Here is a 15,907-nt window from a genome sequence, read left to right on the forward strand (position 1 = left end):
TTTCACAGCGTGCAGGACTATAATTGCACCGGGAGAAACGTTTGCAACAATACAAATAATGGAAAGTAAAGGATTAGCCACAGAAACTAAAAAAATAAAATAAAAACAACTTTGATGAGGTCATTGGTAGGATGCAGTTAGCGTCCCAGGCAGCTGTAATTTGCATAAACGCAGGGCCGGCTCTTGGCATAGGCGATATAGGCGGTCGCCTAGAGCGCCATCTGCTGGAGGGGCGCCGCGAGGCGCCCCTCCAGCAAAAAAAAAAAAAAAAAAAAAAAATTTAAAACAATGAAAATAAAAATGATTTTCTATTCCCAGTCGCCCTCATTTTTTGCTGTTTGCTGTTGTTGTTCAAATTAAACATGTGTGATTGTTCATTTGGCTGGTGTAATTCGTGTGTGTGTGTGTGTGTGGGGGGGGGGGGGGGGGGGGGGCACCGGAGAGCAATCTCGCCTAGGGCACAAAATTAGGTAGAGCCGGCCCTGCATAAACGGAACACGAATCACTCGAATCAGCGTTCGCACACCCTTTTTATTGTGTTCAAACTTGAAGTACATTCCATTATTTGTATTCTTCAAGAACTAAAACTATTCAAGAAGTTCCCTTTTTTTGAAGTCGGGACAACTGCTGTTAAAATACTTCATGAAAGTTCAGCTTCATAGATTGAAAAAAAAAAAACTGTTCAGGGAGAAGCACAGTAACTTTAGCTGATATTATTTTTGGACCGGCAAGTGCCTTTGTTCTCTTTTGTTCCCTTTTTCCCCCCTTCCCTCTCCAGAACAGTTCGGATGACTGTAACAAAGAGAATTATATATGAGTGGCGTGTTGGCTAAATATGAAGAGAACAAAGTGGGACAAAGAAATGCCACACGAGCCATTAAATTACCATGACGCTTGTTTGATCCATACTGTATTTAGTTGGAACATTTTCCCCTTTTTTGTCCCAAATTAATAATTGAGCTCCCTTTGTTAATTCAACCATGTTTACTTTAGTGGGGATTAAAACAAAACAAAAGAATGTCTTCAGTACATCGTAATGAGCATCCTTAAATATGTTCACTCTGGGTGTTCCTCAAAGAAGTGTTTTTTTTAAAACATGTGAGGGGATTAAGCCTCTTTGGTCTGAGTAGAGGAAGTCAAGCCTGAGAAGAAAATAGCTTGGCTTCCTCAAGTTATTACGACTGAAAGAGCAATTTATAGACAGAGATATTGTATACAATATTACTCTCCAAACTCCCAACGTAATCTATTTGTCCCCCACATCGTTCATCGTCTCAGTTTTAATAACTGACTCTTCCTTTTTATCATTGCTGGGTGGTCCTAATTTCCCTCTGGCACCAGAAGGAAAGCCAAACCATTAATCAGTATTTTTTTCTTGAGAACAAAAATGCTTGAAATTTGCCCTATTTTTGATATCGCCAAAAGGAAGAAATAATTGTGGTGGGCTTAGCAGATGAATTATTGTTTCATGAAGGGCATGCTTTTTAGCTGTTTCAGCTAACCAGGAGATTATTTTCTTCTATTGCATGCATGTTGAATAAATTGTTTGCTGTAATGGGAAATACAGAATGCTTATTCACCTTCTGACATAGACTTAGATGAGACGATGCAATGGTGATTTCAGAATTTCAGTTTCCAGATCTTATGCTAAGCTGAGCTAACCATGCTGGCTATAGCTACATGATTAGCATACAGGCAAGAGAGAGGACACACCAATGTATTCCTGTTGGAAGGCAAATAAGCTTATTTCCCAAAGTGTAAAGCTTCTCTTTTAAGGCAGTTTTATATATATATTCATATTTTCTCTCTCTCTCTAAATTAAAGATGTGCAGTTTGTGAGCAACGTTCAACACAGCTGTGTTAAACGCTGTCTTGTTTGTCCCATTTTCAATTTGGTATTTGAACAACTGGCGGAGGGAGGTAATTGTTGAGCCATTTTATGAAAGCGCTCTGAGCTAGGAAGGCTCGATCGTGAATGCGGCGCTGATTCACTTAACTATTCACTCCTTCATAATTGCAAAGTCCTTGTACTGTGCTGTGCTCTGTGGGATAAAATGAGTGATCTCCAAGTGTTTCTTCAAAGCCAATATTGCCAGAAAATGGCAGAAAGAAGAAAAAAAAAATGTGGGCCTGTTGCACATCCGTTATTGGGATGTTTTTTTTTTTTCTTTTTTTATTATTAGTAATTTAATTCTTTAGCAAAGTTCAACAAAGCACAGATGCTGGCAAAGTGAGACAACTCGTAGCTCTGCGGAAGAAAAGCAATCAGTCAGCCAGCCATCAAAAAGAGCAGATAGCCAGCATCTAATGAATCACAGCACTGGAAGATGTCCTAATCACAGTGTAGCAGAGTACAAAATGTACTGATGATAGATGACTATACTCTTCATCAGCAAGGAGGGTTTTTTTTGGGATACGCAGTCAGTAAATTAATCAAAGAGTGTCTTTAATTGTAATGCTACACCAGTGGATTCAACAACAGAGAAGTGCAGCATGGCAATTAATTCTATTTTTTAATGTGACTATTACTGTACAGCATTTCCATGTCCATCATTACGTCCCGGTAACCTCTCTAAAGTAGTATGATATATTTTTCTCTCTTTTTTACTTTCTTTAAGACCTCATTTTGACCGCAGAGCTTGACAGTTCCGTGTCACATTTTTGAAAATGCGTCTCTCTCTTTGAGCTGCGTGTCATAATTTGTCTTATCTGAGGAAAGAATCTGCTTCACAAGACTTACCGCCTCCCACCCCCTGGATGTAAAAAAAAAAAAGGACTGAAGAGGAATCTTGGCAATGCTTCAAAAATGTCCCTGATATATAAATAGATGCAACGATTTGGCTTGGTTTTTTTTCGGTCTTCTTGTGACATCTCGTCTCTAACTCCTTTGGAATATCAAAGTTTATGTCTTTTATAGCCAAACGGTATCATTCTTTTTTAACAAACCAATACCGAGCGTTCAAATCTAGAACAGTCTGTTTAATGGTGTTCTAATAAAGTTGACGTTTTGAGACATTCATTTTGATTTAACATTCATTCCGGCCTATCGCTTAAGCCCCGTCATTTTGATGAGAGACAGCCGGAGCATTATTAAAATTATTAGAAACAGAGAACAAGGCCGGGGTAAAAAGCACAGACAGTACCTCTGCCGACATGAGATAAAGACAGTGTGTGTGTGTGTGTGTGTGTGTGTGTGTGTGTGTGTGTGTGTGTCTGTGTGTGAGAGATAGAGAAAGAGACAGAAAAGGGTCCATTATGGAACATTGTGAATTTATGTTTGAGACTGAGGTGTCAACCACAATCTCAAAGCTTGAACCGTAGAAAATGCTTGGCTTGTTCCAAAGTGTTCCATTTTCACGTTAATATTGTAACATAAGTGAAAACAGCGCACACGACTTAACCACAAGTGACTGCAACAGTTAATATAGAAGCCCATATTGAACTCTGAAGCATATAGGGACATGATGGCCATTCTTAAAATATCTGACTTGATAAATTAGGTGATTGTATTCTAAGGGAATGTAACATTCTCTTTGAATAAACTAACTGTCATAAAGGAGGACATATATATGGAATGTACATTCACAGTGTTACTGTATTTGGAATCCTCTTGCATAATAGCATTTCAAAATGTTTCACACTTTTAATGTATCACTCTGTTTTTTTTACATTTCCAAATCTGCTGATGAAGACATGTGGAATCTGAGTGATTTTCAGGCACTGCTGGTTTGCATTTGATTCAATCCGCTTGTCCACAAAAAGGGGTCCTTTGAAGAGCTTCTGTCCCTCTCTGTGCGACTGACAGACAGTCAGCACTGAACAAATCAAGTCCGTCTTTTCAGCCAGCTTCATAATTAGTCCTCCATGAATAGCAGGGGGGGCGAAACATGAATCCTCTACCTCTCAGGACAGCAGCACGCTTTGCACGTTGGAAAACTGGCATAATTGGAGCCAAACACCTATTTTTGCTACGAGATGTAATACAAATGAAGAAACAGAGACAGACATTTCCACATAAAAGCAAAGCGGTGTGCTTTGATTCTCAGACTAGATTGGGGACTTTCTGGAAACACGGCGTATGCTGTTTAAACAATGTTTGATATGAACACATTTGTCTTTGTTGTCCTTCGCACCAAGCGTGTCCTACTATTTAAAAAAAAATGTGAAGTTTGCATGGATAATAACCTGCGTCATCATATGCTTTATGTATATAAAGTGCAGTGCATTAGACCACTAGTCCGTGGGGAAAATGGTACCAATGACATTGTTTCCCAATTAATCATAGTGTGACAAATATCCTGTTTTAATGTGTTCATTATCAGTATCATATCCTTCATGGTGTGTTTCAGCCTATTTTTGTATTTTTTTGTTTATCTTTTTTTGTCTATAATGTTAACTGTTAACAGTGTGAGAATGCACACCGTATTAAAATCACCGGGGTTGGAGTCACTGACACCTGCCTCAATTACCAGAGTTCAGTTCAACCTCTTTAGTTCAAACATTAAAGTCAGCGGCTTACAGTAGATGATAGGCACTCACTGACTGTACTTTGGCAGCTGGCTAAGGGCAGCGGAGTGCTACGTATGTATTATTAATTTTAAAGTAGTCACAGCCCATCAGCCGTACCGTACCTCCTTCTCCCAGCATGCACGACCCCTCTGGGTATAGTGCTCAGCAGCAAGGCACGCTACACCACGGAAGCTCATCTCCGCTCTCTCTCAATGTCGTTCCTCAGCCTGAACTGCCGAGCCTATAAGACGACGGTGTGTCAGAATCAACCTGCCCTCGTGACTTTCTAAAAGGAGCTTAGCTTTTCCATATCTGGGTGCAAAACTATGTCGAGCAACACTTTTAGTTTAAATCAACCTTCTTTTTTTTTTGGCCAACTATTTGACTTCTGGAGAACAATGTTTATTTGAAGGTGCACTTGTTTTTATTTTTAAACAACGTTCACAAAAAATGATCCGACTGAAGTGATGCCTCCTCTAAACATCAATCTCTTTTCCGTATCAGATATCTAAAGTTTGTAGGTTGTTCCTCAGAGGAGGACGGGAGCCGATTACAGTAGTTTCACTACATTTTGATGGTCACCAAAAGTGAGTATTTGATATATTATCAATCTTCAGGGACATATCCCACTTTTAAGGGTTATTGTTGCTGACAAAAAGCCTGTGAAGACAGATGTTTGATGCTTGTGATGAACCTGTCAACGACAATATTTTTGCCAAAAGTTTTCTGCCAAAATCTGAACAGGTCTTATCTAAAAGTCTTTGATCTTTTTATTCATTTTTTGCATCTGAAGTTTCTTTGTCAATAGAAGCCTGAGCTATGTTTGCTTGAATTCTGGGTGACCCTGATTGAATCATGCAATATTAATGGTATCAATCTCAGATAGAAACAACAACATCAAGGTCCGACTGTGTGTGTGTGTGTGTGTGTGTGTGTGTGTGTGTGTGTGTGTGTGTGTGTGTGTGTGTGTGTGTGTGTGTGTGTGTGTGTGTGATTGCCCTTCAGTTATGGATGCTAAAGTCTTTGTTTCACATACTGTGGAGACATATTGAAGGTGCAGAGATTGAGTGACAGTTGATGAACATGCTGAATAGACTGTCGATTGAAGAATGAATATAACAAGACAGACTGAATAAAAAGCAGACGAAAACAAAATGCGGCCGTTGCGTTTGATGGAAATGAATACACACGTTTTTCATTCTATGCCACATTTATTGTCAGGCACCATTCGGTTGAGGACATATCAATGAACAAATCAATCAATCAAAAATATGCAAGAATCATGATACTTTTAGTCCGTTTTTGCTGACGTCTTCATCCATCCCCATTAAACCATCTCTTTCTGCTTCTCTAATTTTGGTCTTCAAAGAGTGAGCATGTGTGTGGGTTGGCTAAGGACCTTCTGGTAATTACGACCCAAGAGATGCACCAAAGCGATAAACCGTACTTGTCTATTTGCAGCCTGTTAAATGAAAATAAGCTTGATTTTTACAGCGATGCAGCTTTGAAAATAAATTTGATCACCCAGTTTCCATATTGAGTGATGTACAGCAGAAAGACGTGAAGGGAAACTTCTGTCAGTGAAATTGTCTTTTTAAGCTGAAAGTGCATATTATCATATTAGTGCTGTCTCGTTACTGTAATGGCAGTGAAATCCCATCATTACTGAGCATAAAGGAATTGCAGGTACAATATAAAAATTATATATATAAAATAATCAACACTGATTGAATCACACTGTCCACAAGCACACACACACAAACACACACACACACACACACACACACACACACACATCCCTGTTAAAACACACTATCATGCTGCCACCTTATTAACACATGTCAAAACCTCACAGTGAAGAAAATGCACTGTGGGCCAAAAGTGTGTGGACAGTGTCATATCCTGTACTCCAGCAAATTTGAATTGCAACGAAAACAAAACCCTGTGAGATTGAAGTGCTGACTCTAAGGTTTAGCTTGTGGGTTTTCACATTTTTATGCCGGGGGAACCGAGTTATGCGTAGCACCACCCGAGACGGAAAACTGGCTGAGTCCTACATGTTTCACCCGAAAACACATGCCAACAAGTCCGACCATCCAAGTGCTGAATTAAACCTTAGAGAGTCAAACATGAAAATATCCTCATCCTTGTGTACAGTTTCCGCCAACCATTTCACCTGACACAACCATTTTGATTCAGTCAATCGGGGCAGATCGTGCCTTCCCTTCGTTTGGGATGACTGGATCGTGATCTCTGTTGCATCACCACTTTGTGATTTAGATGAGCGTTTTTTTGAGACAAAAGTCTTTGTAGCTGTCAATTGTGAGAAGACCCCCCCCTGGAAGTGTCACGGATGGAAGCTGTCAAGCACGACCTCGACCGGGTGGCATCGAGCTGACACAGCGCCTGTTTATGCGAGTCAAACTTGCTCAAAAAGGAATTCAATCCAGCCCTCAGTTACAATATACTTGCATCAGTAGTCAGGTGACAAGAGGCCCATGAATATATTTCTTAAGATTCTTTTTTTTAATGATTATTATTATTCTTGTTTTGTCTTATTTACCAGAAGCTGAAATCTCTAGGAATTAAATCAGTGGAGTCAGAGGTGCAGATTGGTTGAAAGAAATAGTTTTGGACTAGATTATAACCCTGTGAGCACCAGAAGGCTGCCAAATGTCCTTTGTGAGCTGTCTAACTAGAGCTAGTAGAAGAGCAGATGGACCTGCAATGCTGCTCCACACCACATCCTGGTTGTGTGTGTATATGTGTGTGTGTGTGTGTGCATGTGTGTGTGTGTGCGTGCGTGCATGTGTGTGTGCGTGTGTGTATCTGTTACTACCCCAGGTATCACCTCTGGCTTCTACCATAACATACGGCTCCGGGTCATTATGGCAGGTCCAGGAATGACGGGCAATGCAGTGATGGATTATAGCTGGTGTGAATGGGTGTGTGTGTGTGTGTGTGTGTGTGTGTGTGTGTGTGTGTGTGTGTGTGTGTGTGTGTGTGTGTGTGTGTGTGTGTGTGTGTGTGAATCAGGTCACCTCCACTCCCTCCTGACCTTCCCCAGTTTCCTCTACACCTCCGTCTCTCCTTCTATCTATCCCTCCTTCCCCTCCTTTCAGCAGGAGCTGCTCTCTGCAAAGGTTATTATCACAGCGAGAGAAGCCACAACCCTTTTTTTAAAGTCAGGAAACACACACGGCACACCTGAACATTTGTGTCGAACAAGTGTGGAGCATTAACCACGTACCGCTATCTGAGAGCACTTGTGCTGCACTTTCTTTTTCTTTTTTTGTAGGTGATAAGGAAATAAATGAGAAAGATACCTCCAGAGAGATTAGGACAGCACTGCGCTGTGTCATTTACTTTTTTTCAATTACAGTGTACCTGACAAAACCTTTGTGCTTCGTAATAGCACAGAGGAACTATAATGCTGTTATCTCTCAGTTGTGTATTTTTGTCTTCGGTGATGAGCAGCAACTACCAAAGCCATGTGGGGGGATTTGTATTTCACACCAATGACGACATTGCATTAAGTTATTTCATAAAACAATTTGCAATTTGCTAAGATCCTTTATTTGAGTGATTTATAGACAGAATAATGAAGGCATTACATTGCATTTCATGGGGGTATCCCAGGGATCTATACTTGGCCCAATCCTTTTTGCCAACTATATGCTCCTATTAGGGTAACACAAAACAATCTCCTTTTTTTTAATCATTGAATCACTCATGATTTACTTGACAGAGACCCTTTGACAAATAATGTTAATCATATGAAATCTACCATCTATCTTTCCAATATCAACAATGTACTCAATAAAAAAAATTGTATATTTCCATGTTAACTACAAATAACACATTTTTGTGCACTGTTTTTCATTGACGGGCTCTTTTTAGGATATTTAATATAGAAGAGTTGACTTGTATTTTCAGCCCTGGGTAGTGTCAGCCCCAACAACCTCCACCAGGTAGCCTGTATGACTATTTTAATGTTTTGATCAATTTTAGTCATATGGATTTTGGTGGTTGGGCAGTAAAAGGACATGGTTTCCAATTCCAATTTTAAAAGTGATGGGGATAAAAATAAGATTTTGAAAAATAAGGGTGACATGTCATCCCCCTTCCCCAGCGGAAAATGCAATTACAACAAACTAATCTACATCTAAACTACATCCATTGTCTAGCTCTATTGAAAACATTGAAGTTCAATCAATGAACAAGGAGATCAGTTAGTTAAAGGAACAATATATGACATTAATGTAGATATAGTGTCTACCTGAGCAGAAAATTAAGTCACTCTCCCTCTGTGTGTCTTCTCCTTGCCTTATTGACATAGCTGGGCCAGCCCATTATATTAAGGCTTGTCAAGTGTCAACTTAAAATACACCTATATTTGCTCACCTCAAACCTTACATTATTCCATTGTGTCATTGTTTTAATTATTATTTTCTGTGTGCTGTAAAGTGTTCAGGTTTTGTGTGAGGTAAGTTTCAGTGCAGGTTAGAGTAGCGGGGTACCGTGAGGTGTCAGCAGAGGGAGCAGGCTCATTCTTGATATCTCAACAAGGGGAAAGAACATTTTGTGAGAAATTGCAGAGGACATTGTGTAATGCAAAGAGATCAGAGAAGAGGGAGGCCGAGAGCCTTGGGGCCCAGTGTGGTGAGAGCAGTAGAAGTACTCAGATCCTGAGTCAGGGGGGATTCTGGAGAAAGATGGTTGATGTTTGAATTGAACGTCCACACAAATACCACCTCCATGTTTACCGCCTGTCTCCCACTGCCTTTCTCTTTATGCATCTGCCGTTTTCCCCCACTCCTGTGCCCTAGCATTAATGCCCCCTGTTGCTAATTGGCTGGAATAGTGTTGCGTGCCCTGATACACATTGTTTGTTTCCATGTATAGACCAGATTTCTCTTTTTTCACACACAAAACGGACAGCTAGCAGACTGTGAGGGGATGTTGGATGAATTTATCAAAAAGATCATTGGATTAGAATATCTGAAAACAGACCTCCATTACCAGATACCGAACCTTAAGTAAAAGTATTATCAGCCACATGTACTTAACATACCAATAGTAAAATAACTCATTTGACAGAAACATTGCCCCTGTGTCTCATTTAATTCATGACATTATTAGAAGAATACTGATGCATCAATGTGTGAGAAGCATTTTACTGTTGAAGCACCCGTACTCGAAGTGGAAGTACTTTAAATGCAGTTTAAATTCAAATACAAATTTGCACATAGTTTGGCAGTTTGATCCACTGGTTGCCAGCCCAGGTATTGTTCAAAGCTTTCTCTAATCTTTGCTTTTTTTGTAAAATATAGGATATCTTTTCTATTCTATTCTATTCACTCTTCATGTCACCTGTTTAAGCGCAGTTGGACAGATGGGATGATAATCCCCCGTGCGGAGGTCAGACTGAGCAGAGGGCAGAGGGGTTTCCGGGTGGAACGACCACGTTGAAAGACTGAGAAAGAGAAAGAATATACGTTTGTCATCTATGACAACAACAGCAGTAATGTATTTATGACTAAATCAGTGGCACACTGGCCAGCTGGAATCGTGGGTGGTTGATGGGTGGGCTGGTCAGCGCTGATGTGGAATGTGGAAAAACAACTCCATGCTGTTTGGTATGGTAAGTGTGTTTAATGTGTTTGTATGCACATATGCATGGGGTCACATCTCATATCTCATCTCAACTTGTCACTTTTATTTTTAACATTGGTTCATTCTGCTTTTTCACATTGAATGCCTGACAGTGTTCTGTATCAAATTTGTCAAGGCTCTGGTTGAACAATCTGACTTTTGAGTTGAGCGCAGTTTTGGTTTGAAAACAACACACATTTTATTTAAAATAATAAATACAGATGTGGACATGTGTTATGTTGCTGCATAGCATTTTTATATGATGTAGACACTAAACCCTAAAAAAAACCCATAAATAATCCTTACTCACCAAAGAACTGGATAATGTGTAAATCTGGATTCAATCCCTATCTGTGGCACTTTCTTGTAGATTCAATGTATTAATCCTAATCCCAGCAAAACCATGGCTGGATGAAAATATGAAGCACATAGAAAGGAATGTGAGAAGGGGGGTGACTCTTACCACCCTCTACATGAACTCAAGTTTACCACGTCTGCTCCTCGTTGTGGGGATGTAAGTGTGTCGTCCTGCAACACAATGTTGCGCAACAAAATGCAGATGTAGCCTGAATGCCATGGTGGAGCCACGTCTCTGTAAAGACGTGGGCACAACCCCCACTGTGCGGTCGGCCATGGGCGGTACTCGTCCAATGGTCATAGCAGTCCATTCCCTACACTTCCCTTTCCAGTGCATTCTGTCATGTGCCTTAAGTCAACTAATTAAGACAAAAATGTGCTGCTGCTGCATCATATTTCATCTTTGAGGGACGCAGACTGTGAACTAGGACACCAGTTTTCTGATCAGGAATGGTGAAAATGTAACAATAAAGATGTTGGGTCTTCATCAGCGATGCACATTTACGAGTAGAAATAGAACTAATCCTCTCCTTCCTCCCACCTGCATGATTGCGTGGATCTAAAGGCTTCACTATTAAACACATTGATAATAAATCCAAAACAACAACCTGGCATTCAGACTGAAAATTGTGCTTGAGAAACTTCAAGAGTATGAAAAAGTTTAAAAAATGTATTTTTATTTTTACACTTAGCTGAGGTCGACGGCTTGCTGTATTGATAAATAAATATAAAAAAGCTTAGTGGAGTAATCATGGCACACATGAAGTGTGTAACTTAAACTTCCGCTCCACTAGACAGGCAAGAAATGGCAGCGGGAAAAAACAACCCGTGTGTAGAGTGTGATAAGCAGCCCGGCAATGTTTCCTCAAATTATACACGAAACAAACATAAAAGACATATTGCAATCATCTTCCCCACACCTCGTCCATGCATTTTCTTTTTTCCCCAATTCCTTGAATGTTTTATTAATGCATTCATCAACCAGGAGTGTGTGTTTGTGTGTAGATTTGGTTGCATTGGACTCATTGAAGGAATGAGGGGGCTTCTTTTTTTTCTTTTCTTTTGATGCACTGCAGTTATATGTCTGAAGACAACCAGAGGAGTATAATGATGCTTGGATGGTACAGCAAGTGTTTCTTTTAGAGGGTTACCTTAATGTTGCCTGAGGCCTGAAACGCCTTAGTTATAGCTGATATATGAAACTGGTGAAGATCCCTCGGGTGCTGTATGTTGCTGTGCCCAGTGGCCCCAGGCTTGTCATCCCTTTGCGTTGCATATTTACCCTGTAATTCACCAGAGATAGAGAGAGTGTGAGACAGAGAACGAGGGAAGACTCTATTTTAGTCGATAATATTAGATAGAAAAGGCTATAATCGCGAGAAATTAAGCCCCTGCAGTTTCCGTTTAAACGCCTAATAAGCAGTGAGTCATTCAAGGCTTTATGTTGGGTTTATATTGGCGTGTTGCTTGGGGCAATTATTCCTCCCTTAATTATTTACTGTGCCCTTTAGCCTCCCTTCACTGCCTCTGTTTCTGACTATAAAAAACGAGGCAGATTAAAAACATGTGTTTATGACGATGATGAAGATGATTAGTGCAAAAAGGAGGGGAAAAGGTGAAGATGAAAAGATAAACTGAAAAATGACTTGGGGAGAAAAGTGCAGAGAAGAAGGAGATAAGGATATGTCACAGGGGAGGAATATGGAAAATGAAAAATGTGCAACAGCGGCCTGAAATTCTGTGTCTTCCTGTCCATGGCTTCCTAATTAATTGAACAGAGGGGAGCATGCAGATTAGAGGGGAGGGCCTGGAGATAGGCCCTGTGGCTCCCCAGTCCTCAGAGGGAATCTCATCCAGGGAATCGCTCTGTTCATACAAAAAATGAGAGGGTCTACATTATTCAGGATTGAGAAACATAGAGGCAGTGGGAGGGGGGGGGGGATGGAGCAAAACTTGAGTGGGGGTGGAGGGCTCAGATGTGGGGGCTCAACAGACCTACTTGGGAAAAGAACCATTTTTATTTGTGCACAAGTGTGCATCTGTTTATTCCTTTCCTGAGGGCCATTTTACGTTTGTGGGTTTTGGGCAATTTTTTGAGGGTTTTCAGCTATTTTACCCGCTTACTCATGGGTTAAATCCTTCTTAGCGCGAGTCTCAGCCTTTCGCAAATCCCATGCAATGTTAGTTGGCCTTTTAGCTTCTAATGGCGCCGCCGTGCTCTAACAACTTGGTAAAACAAGAACAGTGCTGCAAGAAGGTGGACGATCTTTAGAGGCTGTTAAACTGGGATTGTGTTTCCTCATATCAAATGTTTAACTTACATAACAGACATTATTGATTTGAAATAACATTATTTATTTTCGCATTTCTGTGCCAGGCCACAGATGACATTATCAGTGGAACAATATCTAAACTGCACGCTCAATAACATTATCCTTGAAAGTGTGTTTTCCCAGACTCAACAGTGGCACTTTCAAACTGTTTTTCTGGTTTAATGAATGAAACCAAACAAACAAACAAACACAAAATGCTCTAAAACTACAGTTAGTTTAGTCAACAAAACAAAGTTAGCTTCAGTAAAAATCACCATGACTTTAAACGACCATGAAATTGAAACAAAACAAATGCGCACCGAAATTAATTGAATATGTTTAGATAAGTACTTGTTTCACGCGGGACACGAACAGAGGTCTCCTGGGTGAAAGCCCTGTGCCCTGAAAGCCCCTGTCCACCACCCGAACCACCCACCTGCAAACCTATGAGTCCTGCCGGCTCATTTTGAAAACTAATTTGTGTGTTCAGAGCAAACGTCATCCAGCGATTCCATCAAAAAGGTAATTCACAATGCAGTGTTGTTGTGCGGGGAGACCAGGCTGCACGTATTTCGTTCCTCCCACCTCATAGGAACTGCTGAGCTATAAGAATCATACCCGATGCATTTTCAAAGCTTTGCTTCTGGCTGCTGGGAGATCGATACATGAATCATTCTCAGCAGGGGTTCCCGTAAGAGGAAAGTATAATTTAGTGAGATCTGCACTATGAATTAGTTCACATGGAGTTCCCAAGGAACGTTTGAGTGTTTTATTGTGCGTCAGGGTGCTGCTTTCTGGGGATTCGTTGCATGCCTTGGTCTGTATTTAATTTTACACTCCAAGTGAAAACAGCTGGATGACAGTAGGAAAGCATTCATATGCTGCTGCTTGCTGGAGAGGAAGGGCGGTGCGATACTCTGTAAATTGCAGTCACTAATGGAAGATGTTAAACATTGCCATATGAAATTACGACGGGGCCCAAAATGTAACTCTGTTTGGTTTGTTAGATTGTTTCATAATGCTCAGAGGCCTGAAAGTGGGCTATCATAAATACACTGATGTGCTGTAAATGTTTCACTCTGCCAAAGAGGTTTTGCATTCTGCCTTGTTTGTGTGTAAGTAGTTTTTTTTTTACATTGTCACAATGGCTGTCAGTCTATCAACATTAAAATAAGTGTAGTCTGTTTGGATTTATCACTATGGAAGGAACAACAAAGCTGGTATGTCTCTTTCAAATCAGGAACAGTGATGCCTCATATGGGAACAATGATGTGCATCTACAGCAACTGGTGTAAGTGGATGGTTTTCCATTTGCTTAGAGAGAAGCGTGAGACTCATCTGCATGTTGGAAAAGGGCATAAAAATCCATCATGTAGAAAAATAATAACACAACGCAGGCTTGAAAGGATGTGAATGTAATACAACGTTAGGCCAGCGGCTCAGGAAGAACTTGTAATATGTGTGGCTCACTTATAAAGCACAAAGTAGAAGTAGTTCGCCTGCAAGATACATTCTTTGTCATTTTGAAATTCTGGCAAAAATCCTCCTCCTACATATCTTTTTTTTTTATAATAATATAAAAATAATGAATCTAGGCTTATTCAGTAGTAATGTTATTCCAAGGATGTACATGGTCGGCTCCTCTCCAAAAATCAGCGTGTCTAGGGTTTGATGTAAAATCATTAAATCTCTGTTATCACAGACACATTTAAAGAAATTGTGCGGCTTTGGTGGAGCTCTGCGCGCTGGGTGCTTTCTGGGGTTGTGTATGATTTGGCTGTGTTCTAGATGAAACGGCGTTGTTAATTGGCCACATATACTGCTGTTCATTCCAGTCCCAACTATCTCCGTAGGATAATTCTGTCAAACGATCAGTTTATGTATCAGAAGCACAATCATCAAGTACTACCTTGCATCAAACATCTCTGAAATATCCCCCTTGAAGTTTAGAAAATGTGATCATAAAGTATAAAATGTGAATCTATGAGTGAGGCAATTTCACACAGTTGCTTTTAATTTCAGCAGACCGTCCTCGGAGTCATTTGGTGAGTGAGCGTTAGTCTTAATGAGTCATCCATCACTTCTCGAAAGGCTTCCCATAATGTAGCAGATGAGCTGCACCGTGAGACAACAACAGAAGTGAATGGCGGTCCTGCGGTGGTTTTGTATGGACTCGCTCTCCCATAGAATCATGCGAGCTCCTTCAATCCGTCAGGCCGCGCGTCCTTGTACTCCTGCAAGGAATTCATCTTGTTACCCTGTAGGTTTTTTTTCACCTTGAACATTACTGCAGCTAAACCTATCCTCCTCAGTGCCGCCTCTCCATGCCTGGACTCTAATAGAAGTGAATAGCGAGAGCCGGGATGACCCTCGGGAGCCAACTCAAAGCAATCCTTCTGCGCCAAGAGTGAGGGGGATGCTGGAACGGTGAGGTCACGTGTTTGGGAATGTGCAGATGTGGTGCGTCTTTCCTAGCCGTGGAGCGCCGGGGCCTCTGCCTCGCCGGTCGACCCGGTGGATGTATTTGCTCTCCCTTTTATTGTGGCGCACACTGCGACCGCTGATGACACCGCCACAGGCTGATATACACATCAGTTTGGCGTCAAAGGATGATGCGGCTTTCTTTGCTTTTTTTTTTGGACTTGCAGTGCTCATTCATACCATTTATGAGTACTGCAAATCTATAGCATGCGTCTAAGTGGATTCAAAGGGCGCTCGCTGTGGATGAGCTGTAAACTGACTTGAGTGAAACTCGCACGGTGCTGCTCCGTGTTGCTTAATATAGCTCAGTGTGATAGGGTTGCTCAGGGAATTGGGTGCAATTACACCTTGGCCAGGTCACTAAGGCTAAGCGTTATTGAGTGGCCTCCGCTCATCTTAAAAAACACAAGACGGGGAAATAAAAAAGTCCCATTCCCACAAGAATAAAAAAAAAAGCACACGCTCATTAAGGACATGTTCGGTTTTACCAATGCGGATCCAAGTCGGTGGTCTTCGATGTTTGCTAGGCAGCGTGAAGTGTTTGAAGTGTTGCTTGGGACCATAACAGCTTTTGGCAAAGCGCATGCTGATGG

Source organism: Eutrigla gurnardus, assembly GCF_963514095.1.
Source record: "Eutrigla gurnardus genome assembly, chromosome: 10".
NCBI lineage: Eukaryota > Metazoa > Chordata > Actinopteri > Perciformes > Triglidae > Eutrigla > Eutrigla gurnardus.